The sequence below is a fragment of the Mytilus californianus genome, unplaced genomic scaffold (assembly GCF_021869535.1).
Source record: "Mytilus californianus isolate M0D057914Y unplaced genomic scaffold, xbMytCali1.0.p SCAF_2, whole genome shotgun sequence".
Lineage (NCBI taxonomy): Eukaryota > Metazoa > Mollusca > Bivalvia > Mytilida > Mytilidae > Mytilus > Mytilus californianus.
The window spans coordinates 77,089,304-77,103,813 of NW_026262668.1; the positions used below are offsets into that span (position 1 = coordinate 77,089,304).

General features: G+C 31.1%; 1 protein-coding gene and 2 long non-coding RNA genes across 4 annotated transcripts in view; 2 read left to right on the forward strand and 1 right to left on the reverse strand.

Moving 5' to 3' along the window:
* The window catches only part of LOC127728233 (deleted in malignant brain tumors 1 protein-like), a 48,654-nt gene that overhangs the window by 10,589 nt on the left and 23,555 nt on the right, over window positions 1–14,510 (forward strand). The window lies entirely within an intron of this gene.
* On the reverse strand, window positions 7–4,845 carry LOC127728271 (uncharacterized). 2 transcript variants are annotated; one of them, XR_007994067.1, is made up of 3 exons: window positions 4,624–4,845; window positions 2,623–2,750; window positions 7–892 (listed from the first exon to the last, which is right to left on the reverse strand). It is a non-coding gene; the product is annotated as an uncharacterized LOC127728271 (long non-coding RNA). The 2 variants fall into 2 exon arrangements; XR_007994066.1 differs by lacking the exon at window positions 4,624–4,845 and adding an exon at window positions 3,958–4,045.
* Window positions 4,509–12,505, forward strand: LOC127728270 (uncharacterized). The gene is made up of 5 exons (XR_007994065.1): window positions 4,509–4,562; window positions 6,716–6,843; window positions 8,196–8,352; window positions 9,289–9,373; window positions 12,412–12,505. It is a non-coding gene; the product is annotated as an uncharacterized LOC127728270 (long non-coding RNA).

A 14,510-nucleotide genomic window follows, 5' to 3' on the forward strand; every position in this document is an offset into this window, starting at 1 on the left:
GTACACAGGCAATTTTTTCCAACGTGTGTTTAACGTTTGTGCTCATTACGTGAAAACTACGTTATTTCCACGTGTGTATCACTCCGTTTAAACGTTTATATCACCTGTATTTGACACACACAAGATTCTCACGTGATAATCACGTTTTAATCTGCTCACGTGATATTCATGTTTAAACGTAACGTTATTTTCACATGTAAATTTTTTAACGTGATATTAACGTGTAAATATTGTGTTAATTTCACACGTAAATTTATAAACGTGATTTTAACGTGTAAATATTGTGTTAATTTCACATTTAGATTTTTTCACATTATTTTAACGTGTAAAAGTTTTGTTATTTCACGTCTATATTTTCACATAATCGTGATGTGATTTTCATATTAATATCACATGAATAACATATGTACACGTAAGTGCAAGTTATTTTTGCAATGGCTATGTTGGATTTTCATGTGTTCAGTGAATATTTAAGGTAATGCATCTGTCATATAAATTTTACCTTAGTACAACATGAAAATTCACCAATTGCAAAACATGAAATTGTAAGTGTTTTGTATGTTGTTTACTGTAAAATATAATTCCTTCACATGGGTTATTCTGAATTAACAGACTAATTAGAAATATACATTGTGCTTTGTTATGCTCTAAATGAGTCTTCCTTTATTTCCTGTTCTATTAAATTATAAAATCTTCCTTTACTTCAAGTTGACAATGGTTTTCATTAGGATCACAAGAGATATATTCTGTAACAATTCTTTTTAAAAGAAATAAAACTCATTTCATGTTCTGATATCTTCTTTTCACAGTCTTGTTGTTATAATGATTTACTGCTGCAGACACTTATTTCCTCTTTTTATTCATAGAAGATGTATCACTCTGTCAATTTTCCCTGCAAACATAAGAAAAGTAGTAAGAACAAAGAAATTATAATAATAGCTTATTAATTTTGTCGTTGAATTCTACTGGTACTGAACATGCTCTAAATAGAAGATGCAAAACTACATCATATGAATGTTTTAGTTTATGATTATTTTATTCGAACAATTGACTTAAATTAGTAGTAAGGATCAGACACAAGTTTTACTTCTGTATACAATAGGATAATAATATTATATTAAATTGAGTATGCATAAATTTTGCGCCTGTCCCAAGTCAGGAGACTCTGGCCTTTGTTAGTCTTGTATCATTTTTAATTTTAGTTTCTTGTGTATAATTTGGAGTTTAGTATGACGTCCATTATCACTGAACTAGTATACATATTTGTTTAGGGGTCAGCTGAAGGACGCCTCCGGGTGCGGGAGTTTCCCACTACATTGAAGACCCATTGGTGGCCTTCGGCTGTTGTCTGCTCTATGGTCGGGTTGTTGTCTCTTTGACACATTCCCCATTTCCATTCTCGATTTTATACATACAAAATTATTTAATTCTAACATGAGTATAAGTTAACCAATTTGAAAATAAAATGCAAGGCTCAGCTTGATATGACTGACCACAGAGGTATATAGACGCACATACCAAATATAGTTATCCTTTTACTCATAATAAGAGAGAAATTAACATTACAAAAAATCTTAACATTTTTTTAAGTAGTCACTGAACCATGAAAATGAGGTCAAGGACAATGGACATGTGACAGACGGAAACTTCGTAACATAAGGCATCTATATACAATTTATGAAGCATCCAGGTCTTCCACCTTCTAAAATATAAAGCTTTTAAGAAGTTAGTTAACGCTGCCACCGCCACAGCCGGATCACTATCCCTATGTCGAGCTTTCAGCGACTAAAGTCGCAGGCTCGACAATAAAAACTACATTTATGGGATTTGAAGGAAGAAGTGATGAAAAAGCAAATGAGGATGAAAATTGAAGTTTTGAAGGTTAAATCCAAGATATATTACCATACCCAATGAAATAAGAAACTGCTTGGACATTTATATATTTAAATATATATGTACAATGACAAGACTCAATACAAAGTTTACAGTAACACTGAAGAATGACAAAACTCAATGCATGCCTGATACAAAGTTTACAGTAATACTGAAGAAAATTTTGTGACGGTCAGATTGACGGGACAAAAACAATAATACAAGTTCTCTTGGTCTGCTTAGATAATGAGGCTGCATGGACAAGCTAATATATAGCCTTTATTTATATCTTTAACCTTTTAGTCATTTCAGGATATCTGCCTAAGACCATTCTTTGGTAATCTCGGATACATGTACCCGGTACATAATATTCACGAGCAGAGACAATCAAATTTGAATTGTTTTACATTTGTCATTTAGTAGCCTTTTATAGCTGTCTATGCAGTATAGGTTTTACTCATTGTTGAAGGCCATACAGTGACCTATAGTTGTTAATGTCTGTATCATTTGGTCTCTTGGAGAGAGTGTCTCATTGGCAATCTTACCACATCCTATTTATTTTACATTTGTATTGACACTTACAATGTATATTGAAGTCTTTTGTTTTAACCAAAAGATGCCTCTACTTGTTTTGTTGTTTGTTCGGGTGCTGATTCATTGAAATATAGACGACATTTCTTTTCATTTATTCATCTCAATCGTTTGACCGTTACAGCCAAGTTAATCAAGTATAAAATAAGTATATAATACCTGCTGCTTTTACTTCTTCTCCTTATTGAAAAAGTACATTTCCTTTGTTAATTTGTTTTTTTCCCCCAATGAGCTCCTCAACAATTTTCTCTGTTCATTAACTAAGAACTTGGGAACTTGCTGTATCCCTAAAAACATATCAAATTATTCAATTGATGGAAAAAAATCTTTCATTTTTATAATGGTATTATTTATTACACAATAGAAATATTACTCTTAAATATTTGTTTACAAAAAAAAAAATTTTATTAGCACAAACTCATCAACAATAAATGGTTAAGGCTCATGGTATATTAATTACATAGTTGATCATACATAATAAGTATTGCAAATAATGACTATATTAATATGTAATTTTATAAACAATGATTAAGAATTAGACATATTGACAATTTTATAGAGTTTGTTCTGCTTTACGCAGGTTCAGACTGTCTGAAATGAAAGAGGAAGTCAATTTTAGGATTGTGTATGAATTATTATTTATTATTATAAAAAGATTACATTATTTTCATTTTTTTTGAAATTTTGTAGGATCAACGTTTATATTTGAAACTTTTTGGTAAAATATGGCCCTTTTAGTTGAGTATTTTTCACAATGTAAAAGAAAATGTTTTTCATTTTCAATTTTACATATAGCATAAGTTTGTAGTAATGTCATAAATGTGTAAGCTAAACATAAAATAAAAGATAGCTGTTCAAAGCTGACTGACATGATATCATCAATTAGATTTAACCCCCTGAAGTACAAATTAAGGAGAAATTACAACTGAAAATATCGTTTAACAAGAGAAGAGAATTATCCTGTCATCAAGACAAAGATTGAAGAATCCAACTAAATCCCACATCCCCACTTTTTCATCCCAATATGAAAAATTCCCTTTTTTTTTAACCTCGATATCCCACAACCCAAAAGCGTGTCATTCCCCTAATGTTCATCTGTACTAATATCAGAGACAGATTTAATGCGCAGCCTCCCCCCCCATTTTGTGGGCTTTACCTTAGGCAGTCAATGCCCCCTTTTGTTGGCTTAACCTTAGGCAGTCAATGCCCCCTTTTGTTGGCTCAACCTTAGGCAGTCAATGCCCCCCTTTTGTGGGATTTACCTTAGACAATCAATGCCATATCCCCCACCCCCTTTTATAAAAATTTATGTCATTTATGGATCCACCACTGAATATGGAAAAAGAGTTCATAAATCGGTTTGACTTGTGTCTTATCGAATTTGTGTTGTTATTTAAATAAAATATATGTTTTAACTAAACTTTAGTGTAGCCTTAGGCTATTGGCTTAGGGTAAAAAAAATCAGAAAAAAAACTGTAATTTTATCGAACTTACCTGCACTGCATGCATATTTTTAAAGTCACAAGTACACAGTACAGTAGACCCGAGACAGAACTTTTTTTTACTTCTACAGTTCCGTCATTATACAGTACACAGACTCTCAGTCTGTCAGTTTCATATGGACTGTTATCACATTGACAAGGAGATTGCTTGCCAAAAATAACCGCGGGAAATACCGCACACCTTGAAACATTTCGGAATCGGTGTGTAACCCAGAAGCGGAATCAATTTATTAACATTGTTTTGTTATCCAGCTGGTAGCTTAATATAATTTAAATATTTAGTTTAATTAATTATTTGAATATTTAAACATGAAATACAATCGGTAAATTCAGTTTAAATGAGAATTGATGTGCTTCGTCTCTCAGAGAATTATCCCGTACGGTTCACAGAAACGAGCGTCTCAGACGACACATTTGGACGACACACACATAAATACAAATGTACTAATGAGTTATATACAAAAGTGACATAAAATTACCAGAGTGACCGAAAGTACAGAGAGATTATAGTGTCAAGTTGACACTTCTAAAGACTAAAGACTAACACCACAGTAGTGGCAATGGAAAGTAATGCAGATACTCTTGAAGATATAACAGGTATATTTCATTTCACAATCCCGTTATGAAGGTATGTGTACAATAGTTAATTAAAACGTACCATTCCCTGAACAAATACAGTCTTCATGAAACACTTGACTGCCTGAAAATTGGAAAAACCCGTCATAAACTTTTAAATTCCTTTAAATTTAAATCATTTAGGGCCTATGGTTTGTGACTTGTGAGTCCTTTTTCATTAAAATTTTACTGTCCTGACAACATTTATACATGCCTGGGCCGTATGATTTTTATGAGTTAATCATGAAGACCAAATGATCACACTAATAGTCAGTCAGGGGTACTACTTGTACAAGTAATTTTTATTTACTTGAAGAAGTAAATAAAATATACTTATACAAGTCTGGGAACAATATATATGTTCCTGTACAAGTTAATTATATTGTTTGAATAATCTCCCCTTAATTTTCTAAAAAATTTACTTGTATAAGTAAATTTTTTTTACAATCCCACAAAAATTCTCAAGTTTTGAGATGTAAAATCATGCCTTTAACAATTTTTCTCAGGTTAGCTCATAATTTTTGATAAGAGTTCAATGTTTCATCTCATTAATTCAACAAAGAAACTGATTGAGCAAAGATCTTAAGTATTTGCGCAAGGCCTTCAAAAATTGCTCCTTGGGGGCTTGTAAATGAGCAGTGTTCTAAAGATAAAAGACAAATGAGATTTTCATTGTCCATGAAATTACACTTAAATGAATAGTAAAGACATCTGCAAAGGACAGACAATTCAAAATTCTGTTAGAGCAAAGAAGTTCTAAGAATTCAAGAAAGAGCAAAGAAGTTCTAAGAATTCAAGAAAAGAAGATAGGATGACTTTTTTACTTGTATAAGTAAAAAAATCTGAACGCCTAAGGGACATAACTAGGCCAAAAAATAATTTACTTATACAAGTAAAAAAAATACACTTGTATAAGTATCCTACAAATTTACTTATATAAGTATATTATAATTACTTCTTCAAGTAAATAAAAATTACTTGTACAAGTAGTACCCCTGACTGAATAGTAGGCCCCCCTAATACCCAACTTTTGAAAGAAATTACCACAGGCACTAGCATTTTGTATATAATTTAATCTCTGTAAAAAATAAATATCTTCTTTTAAGTTTTAAACTGAATTTTACTGTGCGTATTGCTGTGTGTTTCTTTATTCTACATTGGCTAGAGGTATAGGGGGAGGGGTGAGATCTCACAAAACATGTTTAACCCCACCGCATTTTTTTGCCTCTCCGAAGTCAGGAGCCTCTTACCTTTGTTAGTCGTGTATATTTTTAAATTTTAGTTCATTTATATGTTTTGGAGTTAAGTGTGACGTCCATTTTCACTGAATTACTCAATTTGTACACATTATTATGGAGGGGCCAGCTGAGGCCCACCTCAGGGTGCAGGATTTTCTGGCTTCGATAAAGACCCATTGATGGCCTTCGGCTGTTATCTGCTCTTTGTTGGGTTGTTGTCTCTTTGACATATTCCCCATTTCCATTCTCAATTTTACTCAGACTGACTCAGAGACGTCATATATAATGTCTCTGATTTACTTCACCAGTATAAAAGAGAACTAAAGTTAGTATTTATAGATAAATTATTTTATATTTATATATCTATTCAAAATAAAATTATGAAAAGAAAAGTAGAGATTATTGGGATTTTTTTTAATGTCAGAATATCATGGATAAAGCCAGAGGATTCTGAATATCTGGCAAAAACTCAAAAACATGAGGAACGAACATCCTTAGACATAAATATATGTGGGTTTTGATTTTTACAAGACTTCAATAAATAAATAGGGACTTTTTAACATATTCAGCTGCAGGTACTGAGGACCTACATGTATTGATCACTTACACTTATCTGTCTGGAGTGGTATATAAACTTCACATGTCTCATAGACATACACCACACAACTCATTTTATTTCACCAGTTAAATATATGTCAAGATTGTTCATGATCATAGAATGACACTTGAGTTAATTATCAGGCAATTACCTTTCATTGTTCCACTTATTAATATTTACCACACAATTTTGGTAGTTCACTGTAATGTTCCCAATTTAAAGTTTGACAGACTATGACAATAACTGTATGTGTAAAAAAAATACTTAAAATTTATGCATTTCTTTTTTCTATATGACAGATAATAAGCAGGGCATGAATGAAGTATGGAGGATCTGTTTGAAAATTCAAGACATGAGAAAGAAAATGACAGGGAGAGATGTCCAGTTCAACGTGACCAGGACAATTCAGCAAAGTTCCAACAGATATGTATGCACTATTTCCATTCTATGAAATGTAATGCATTTAACAAAACAGTGTGCTTTAAAAAGAACAACATGCCTTTTGGCTTGCAGCATATGTGCAGAGGAAGAATAGATATAATTTGTTGTACATTAATGCTACAATGTTCTGAATGTTAGCATTAAATATTTGCCGCTGGACAACTGAAGGACGTTATGTAATGCATACAAAAATTGATAAGTCAACTGTAAAAGGTGATAAGAATCGAATAATCATTTAAATGTGTAACTATATATACGGTACATATACAAATGTACCTAAGAAGTGACTAAACAACATGAACAATAGATATATCTTGGAGCTATTCAGGAATTATCTAACAGGGTCTTTTTTTACACCAACCACCCGTAATATAAAAATTTATTTTACTTAATGAAGTATGTTTCTAAAGAAATTCTAAGGAAATTACAACCACCCCAATATAATATGACTACTTGGCATGACATCAGATGCAACTCATTCATTTGTCATTGTTACCTTTAAAAAAATAAAAAATGACTTATAAAATCATGTCTGAATCTACAATTTTTAACATTTCATTTTATACTTTAAACAAATTTGATATGAATTTGGAGGGCTTGTAATCGTGCAGTCCTTTCGCAGCTGTTTATTAAATTTTTAACACACTGTACAATTAGATTGCATAATTGGAATCATTATACCAAAAAAACTACTGTTAATGCTAATAATAAAAAAAAAAACTAATGGACATTTATTGATTCATTGATGTCTTTATTTTCTCATAATTGAGATATTGAATGATTAATGTTTAGCGCCACTTTTAACACTATGGTGCTATTTTATGGCATCCAGTTTTTATTGATGGAGGAAGCTGGTGAAAACCATGACCTTTGGTAGGAAAACTGACAATCCTAGTCAATTAAGATTGGAGTTAAGTTCACTTGCCACGTGCAGGATTTGAACTCACAACCATAGTGTTGACTGGCTGCTGGCTGGTGATACAGAAGTTCGACTACTTAAGACTACTCGTCCAAGTTGGCCCCATATAATCGAGATATAATAAATATATATATACAAAATTAATTAAATATCACACAACGAAAGGAATGTAAAATAAAGAAAGAAAAAAAGAAAGTTTTATACATACACACAAAGAAATATTTAAGTCACTCAGCATAAAATCCCTATGCAATGATGTTAAATTTTAATGATAACATATTACATGTATATACTGTTCATATTATTAACATTACTAAAGATGATTATGTGACATTTGTTTGTCAGTCAGTAGAAGGAGGCATAATATGTGGACTAAAGTTCATGTTCATGTACATTTATTTGAATATTTATTTTTCCAGAAAAAATCTGAATTTGAGGCAAATATATACTGTCATGTACATGATGTATATATATAAGATGGATAAAGGACATGATACTTTAGCAGTGCTTCAGAGAATCACATTTGGTGACAGAAGTTTGTAGTATTTTGGTTGTAATCAAGTTATTAAGCTGAAGGTAATTTAATAGTAAAACAAGAAATGTTTCCTATTCAAGTATACTAAAATAAAGTTTGATGTTTAGGTCAGAATATGATAAAGTTCTTTTTTTTTTGTCTCCCTTTCGATTTACTTACATATTTTCTGGCTTTTTTTTTGTAAAGTACTGGTAAAAGTCAAAATTTGTTTGGTAAAGCACCATTTAAGTTCAGAACATGTTGTATATATAGTATATTAATAATTTAGATAAAATAAAAATAAAAAATACAATTATTTTATCTATTTACCCTATCTTTCTGCCAGGAGACAGCAAATAAGTGTATACATTTTTTGGCTTTATTGTTCAAAAATGATGTTACAAAACATAACCAAATATTGATTAAATCCTTCATACTGCAGGTTATTTCTATACTTGCATGCCTGAAATTAAGATTATAATCTCATCAAACATTACTTTTCAAGTAGATAATAATATATTGTCAATTATATTATAATAATTGAATATTAGAGTTTCAGTAATTCATATATTGTCTTATTGACAGCTCATTCAAATTAAGATATAAAGTTATGAGGGTCCGGTAATTGTAGATTTGACCATGTTGACAGCAACAATAGCTTTAAAGATTTTGACATAAAAATTGAACAGTAATCTGAAACTGATACTCAGAACCTTGAGGAATATCTAGAATTTCATTTTGTTTATAAAAACTGTATACTATACTTTTTGATAGCCCTTAGGAAAACATTTTCTTGGCTTATTTTCATTTTATGAACTATTTGAGTATTTCTTAATTCATTGACCCAGATTTAAATAGAAGGCTCAAAGGATTGAGATCTAAAAAAAATCTTTAAGACTTCCAGATGTATGTATGCCTTTCTTCTCGTTATTGCTTTGTTTGATCCTGTTCCTAAGCACGTATTGACATAATGATGTTATTTTTTTTTTAATTTACAGCTTCATAGTAAAACAGATCTAGGCTACACCTTCACTATTCAAGTCAGACTTTAAAAGGAAGCCTTTTTTATTGATAGCTGAAGATGTAAGTAAATACATTAATATCTTATTTGTATATTGTACAAATTAAACAAAGGAAGAATAATTAAGAAATAATTCGCCTTTTTCAGAATCTAAAGGATTATGGGTAATCTAATTGTTCGTACACCAAAATGAAAATAACATTACCTCATTGGTTGAATTTCTATTGTTTAGAACTTTTTAAACCAATCACAACGTTTTGGTGTACGCTTTCGAAAATATTACCCAGAACAGAATGCATTTATTTAGAGTCTGAAAGGGCGAATTAAACTGGTGATAATAGAAATATTAAAATTAGGAGATGAGGTATGATATTGCCAATGAGACAACTATCCACCAAAGTTCAAAGAAAGTGGATGTAAGCAATAATGGGCAACCATAGAGCCTTTAACAATGAGAAAAATCCATAATGTATAGTCCGCTATATTTAAAGTTCAGTCTTTGGTTAAAGTTTTTTTTTATTTATCAATATATGAAACCTTTATCACGGATTATCATGTTGATGCAATTAAATGACATTTGAATAGTAGATTTTAATAATCGAGATGGGTAGAAGATACCAATGGGATATATTCAAACTCAAAGGTCGATTTACAAACTGACAAACGCCATAAAACAAAACAAAAAACGACTAAAAGACAAGCAACTGCATACACAATGTAGAAAACTAAAGACTGAGCACCACAACGGCACTAAAAATCTTGGTGATCTCAGATAATGCAGAAGGGTTAGCTAATCCTGCTCCACATGTGAAACCTATCGTGTTATTCCAAAAAATTATCTTTGCCAAGTTATACTAAGTCATTAGACATCAGGCAACTAGCAGATTGGTTATTGACTCTTAATCTAACACTAAGATATCACCATATTCATCAACCATCAGTAATGTAAATTTTTAACAATTAATCAATAAATCTTGACCTAATGTGAAGTTTTGAAATTTGCTAATTTTTAACGAAAAGGATAGACAAGACAGTACCGGTACAGTAAAAACAACACAGACATTGAAAAATTAAGAAACATAAAGAACAAAATTTTGTCTCCTCTTTTTCATTATTTTTGTCTTGCCTTGAAAAAGCTAGATCTAGGGGTGCTGTTTCAACAATGTATAAGTTTGTGATTAGGTCATTTTAAGGGAAATTGAGATATAATGAATATATATATACAAAATTTATTAGATATCACACAACAAAAGGAATGTAAAAAAAAAGAAGAAAGTTTTATACATACCGTGAAATGATACAGACAATGAAATACTAAAGTCACTTAGCATATAAGTTTGTGATTAGATGTAAGAAGATGTGGTATGAGTGCCAATGAGACAAATCTCCATCAAAGTCACAATTTGTAAAAGTAAACCATTATAGGTCAAAGTATGGTCTTTAACACAGAGCCTGAGCTCACACCGAACAGCAATCTATAAAAGGCCCCAAAAATGTTTGTCAGTTTAAGGGGAACCTTTAGTGATGGGCCAATGATATTTGGTATTCAGTTGTATTAGTATTGGCACATCACATTTCCATGGAGATTTTTTGGCCCTGTACATTTAGTCATGTTTTTTTTATGCCCCCGCAACTGAAAGTTGGGGGGCATATTGTTTTACCCCTGTCCGTCCGTCCCATTATGGGTATATAGTTAATCCGCATAACTCCTCCTACAGTTTGAATCCTAGGAAGTTTTCACTTTGCTGTCTGTTTGTACATATATTGAAGGTGTGCATGTGGTCAGGGTTTTGATTTTTATTAATATTTGCTCTTTTGGGAGATAGTTGAACTTTGTCAATTTTTGGAGTATTTACTTTCATAAGAGAGCATTTCCAGATAACTCCTCCTACAGTTTGAATGCTAGGAATTTTTCACTTTGCTGGCTGTTTGTACATACATTAAAGGTGTGCATGTGGTCAGGGTTTTGATTTTTATTAATACTTGCTCTTTTGGGAGATAGTTGAACTTTTGTCATTTTTTGGGTGTAAGCGTTTAAATGTTATAGTTATTTTAAAATAACACTTTGCATCTGCGGGGGCATCAATTGTGTCTCCCAGACACAATAATATCTCAAAGAAAGTCCTACATTGATTTTGTTATAATACAGTTACTTCAGAGTGGAGTCACTTTGTCTAGTTTTCATTTCAATTTTACACAGGCAAATCACCACATTAGTTATGATACATATAAAAAAGATGTGGTATGATTGCCAATGAGACAACCCTCCACAAGAAACCAAATGCCACAGAAATTAAGAGCTATAGGTCACTGTACGGCCTTCAACAATGACCAAAGCCCATACTGCATAGTCACCTATAAATCACAAATGTAAAACAATTCAAACGAGAAAACTAACGGCCTGATTAATGTACAAAAAAATTAACGAAAAAAACAAATATGTAACAACAAACAACCACTTAACTACAGGCTCCTGACTTGGAACAGGCACATACATACAGAATGTGGCAGGGTTAAACATGTTGGTGGGATCTCAACCCTCCCCTTATCTGGGACAGCCGTGTAACAGCACAACATTAGAACGAACTAAAAAAATCAGTTGAAAAAGGCTGAACTCAACAGATGGATACAAATAGAAATACATACAACAAAAACACAGAGTGGACGTGGATGGGTACTTGTACATCCCAACAACAAAAAGACACTTAGTACAAATCTGAAAGTGCAGATACTGACAGCTAGTTCAAAGCCAATAACAACTTAAAAAAAAAATGCATCTAAGAATAAATTATCAATCAGTACACATCCAACATCTAATGGATTTAGTGTAAAGACATCATAAACAATCAGAGAAAAACATGACCTGGTGCAATGCCAAGATACAGGAAATGACAGATTGTAGATCCATGAAAGTGCATATGTATATAATAATAATGTTTACTAGGGTTGTAAACTATAGATATATTGAGAATTTTATCACATTGTTGTTTACAAAGCAAAAGCAACACTCATATTAGAAGTAAAATAAAGCTTTCATTATGTATGCCTAAATAAGATAATATTATAACAGTAAATAAAATTCTTTTTTTTATCCTTTCAGATGAAGAAACTTTTAAAAGAGTGGAGCATTTAGAAGACGGAACAATCAAATATTATTTGTTACTATTTCAGTAACTTTTCAAATGTTAACTGTTTAGAATATTCTTTAATATAAATATAATTGAATTTAATGTGGAAAGTGTTTTGTTTTTTTTAACATTTGGTAACATATGCCTCTGTTAGGGACAATTTTTTAATCATAAGCTGATTATTTTTAGATTTGTCATGGTAAACCTGCAAGGGACACAACTCTTGTAGAATGAACATTGTAAAATAGCTAGTCTGTATTGAATTGTTGTTTGGTATACATTTGGTTTTGCATTATTTGTTGTGCAATTTCAAATTCGACTTCTTTTCAAAAATTGTATAAATTTAAAATGAAGCTGACTTTGACATTGGTATTCATACTTTTAGATTTTTTATGAATTGTCAAACAAACAAATTATAAAGCAAGAATTTCAAACAAACAAAAAAAGAAATACTAACAGGAAGATTCGAAAGGTTTCAAACATGTAGAAATAGTCTCATGGTTTAAATAAGATTTGGATTTATATATATATATATATATATATATGTTTTAATGGATGCTAAACATCCAGCCACAAATATTACATACATATTCAGGATGATAACAGGTTAATAAAACATGCATATGAGGTAACTGATAATCAATATAAGACAATTTATTGATGTATAACTCACTTTTACAGTACTTTTACCATAAAGAACCAGAGAAACATCTTCAAATAGAGATGACCAAGAACAAAAAATGATATGTCAATGAGTGCAACAAAGACAATATTTCATTTTTCCTAGTGGCTGCTTCACATAAAAGTCTTTTTGTATTATCACGTTTATATCACGTGGCTTTATATTAAACGTGAATATCACGTTGTATTATCACGTTGATATTATGTGGATTTATATACAACGTGAATATCACGTGTGACGAACGTTTATTTCACGTTGTGCTCACAACATGAATATTACGTTTCTGCTCGTTTCACGTTGTACTCACGTGGTGTGGAAAACGTGAATATCACGTGATTCCCATGTTAAAATCACGTTGGAAAAAATTGCCTGTGTATGTTTAAAAGTCATTTTGCATGCATCATTTTTTCATTAATCAACTCATAGAAACCAGAAATTGGCAATGATAATGTTATTGATATCACAAATGCCTCTAAATTATGAGGTGTTTTTTTTTCATCTTCTGCATTTTTTTATTTGATAAGACTTCTTCATTATGCCTTATAATCGTTTCAACTTATATTTCAGATATTATGGTTTATAAGGTACTGATTAAATATTTCAATTGCAGTCAATTCAGATTTCCTCTGTTACAATTTAGATATTTCATGATCTAGCACATGTGATAACAGCTACTGAAAATATTGGAAGCCGGTTGAATATATCTTAAGGTTACAATGATATGATTGGTCGCACTAACATTCCTTACTTGGTACTGTGTATAGACAGCACTGTACTTCAACAAAGTTTTTAAGGGACGCAATACATAATAGCATAATAGCATGACTGGTATTTTTATATCTCAATAAACCATAATTTTGACGAAGAGGATTACATATGCATAGTTTATACAACGAATAACAAACAAAAAGAAAACAACAATTAGTACAAGACATTTCTTCATCAAAAATAAGATTGGACTCACATTAGAAGAAGCCTGGAGTACACACAGCTTTACTTATGATTTGATAAATTTGCAAAGTTTAATAAGCTTTTCTTCCTTTTTTGATGACATCATTAATTTGTATTCTAAAATATTTTGTCTGGTGTTACTATATCTTTGTATCTTATATTTTATTTCTTGTTAAAAAAATGGTCGCTGTAAAGATAAAGTGAAACTCAAATCCAGTTTTATTTTTAATTCAGAGCACACACTTTCTGTTTTGTCTGTTCTTCCTATACCGTCTGCTAGCTTCAATAGTTAACTTATGGTTTGTTGTTCTTAAGCTGTAAAATTCTACTAGAATTTTGTGAGACTAAATATCTATATAAACTTCCGAACTGAAATTATCTTTAAAGACTCGGTAATTTACAGCTTTGGACGATTTTTCTTACAATCAATGCCAATTT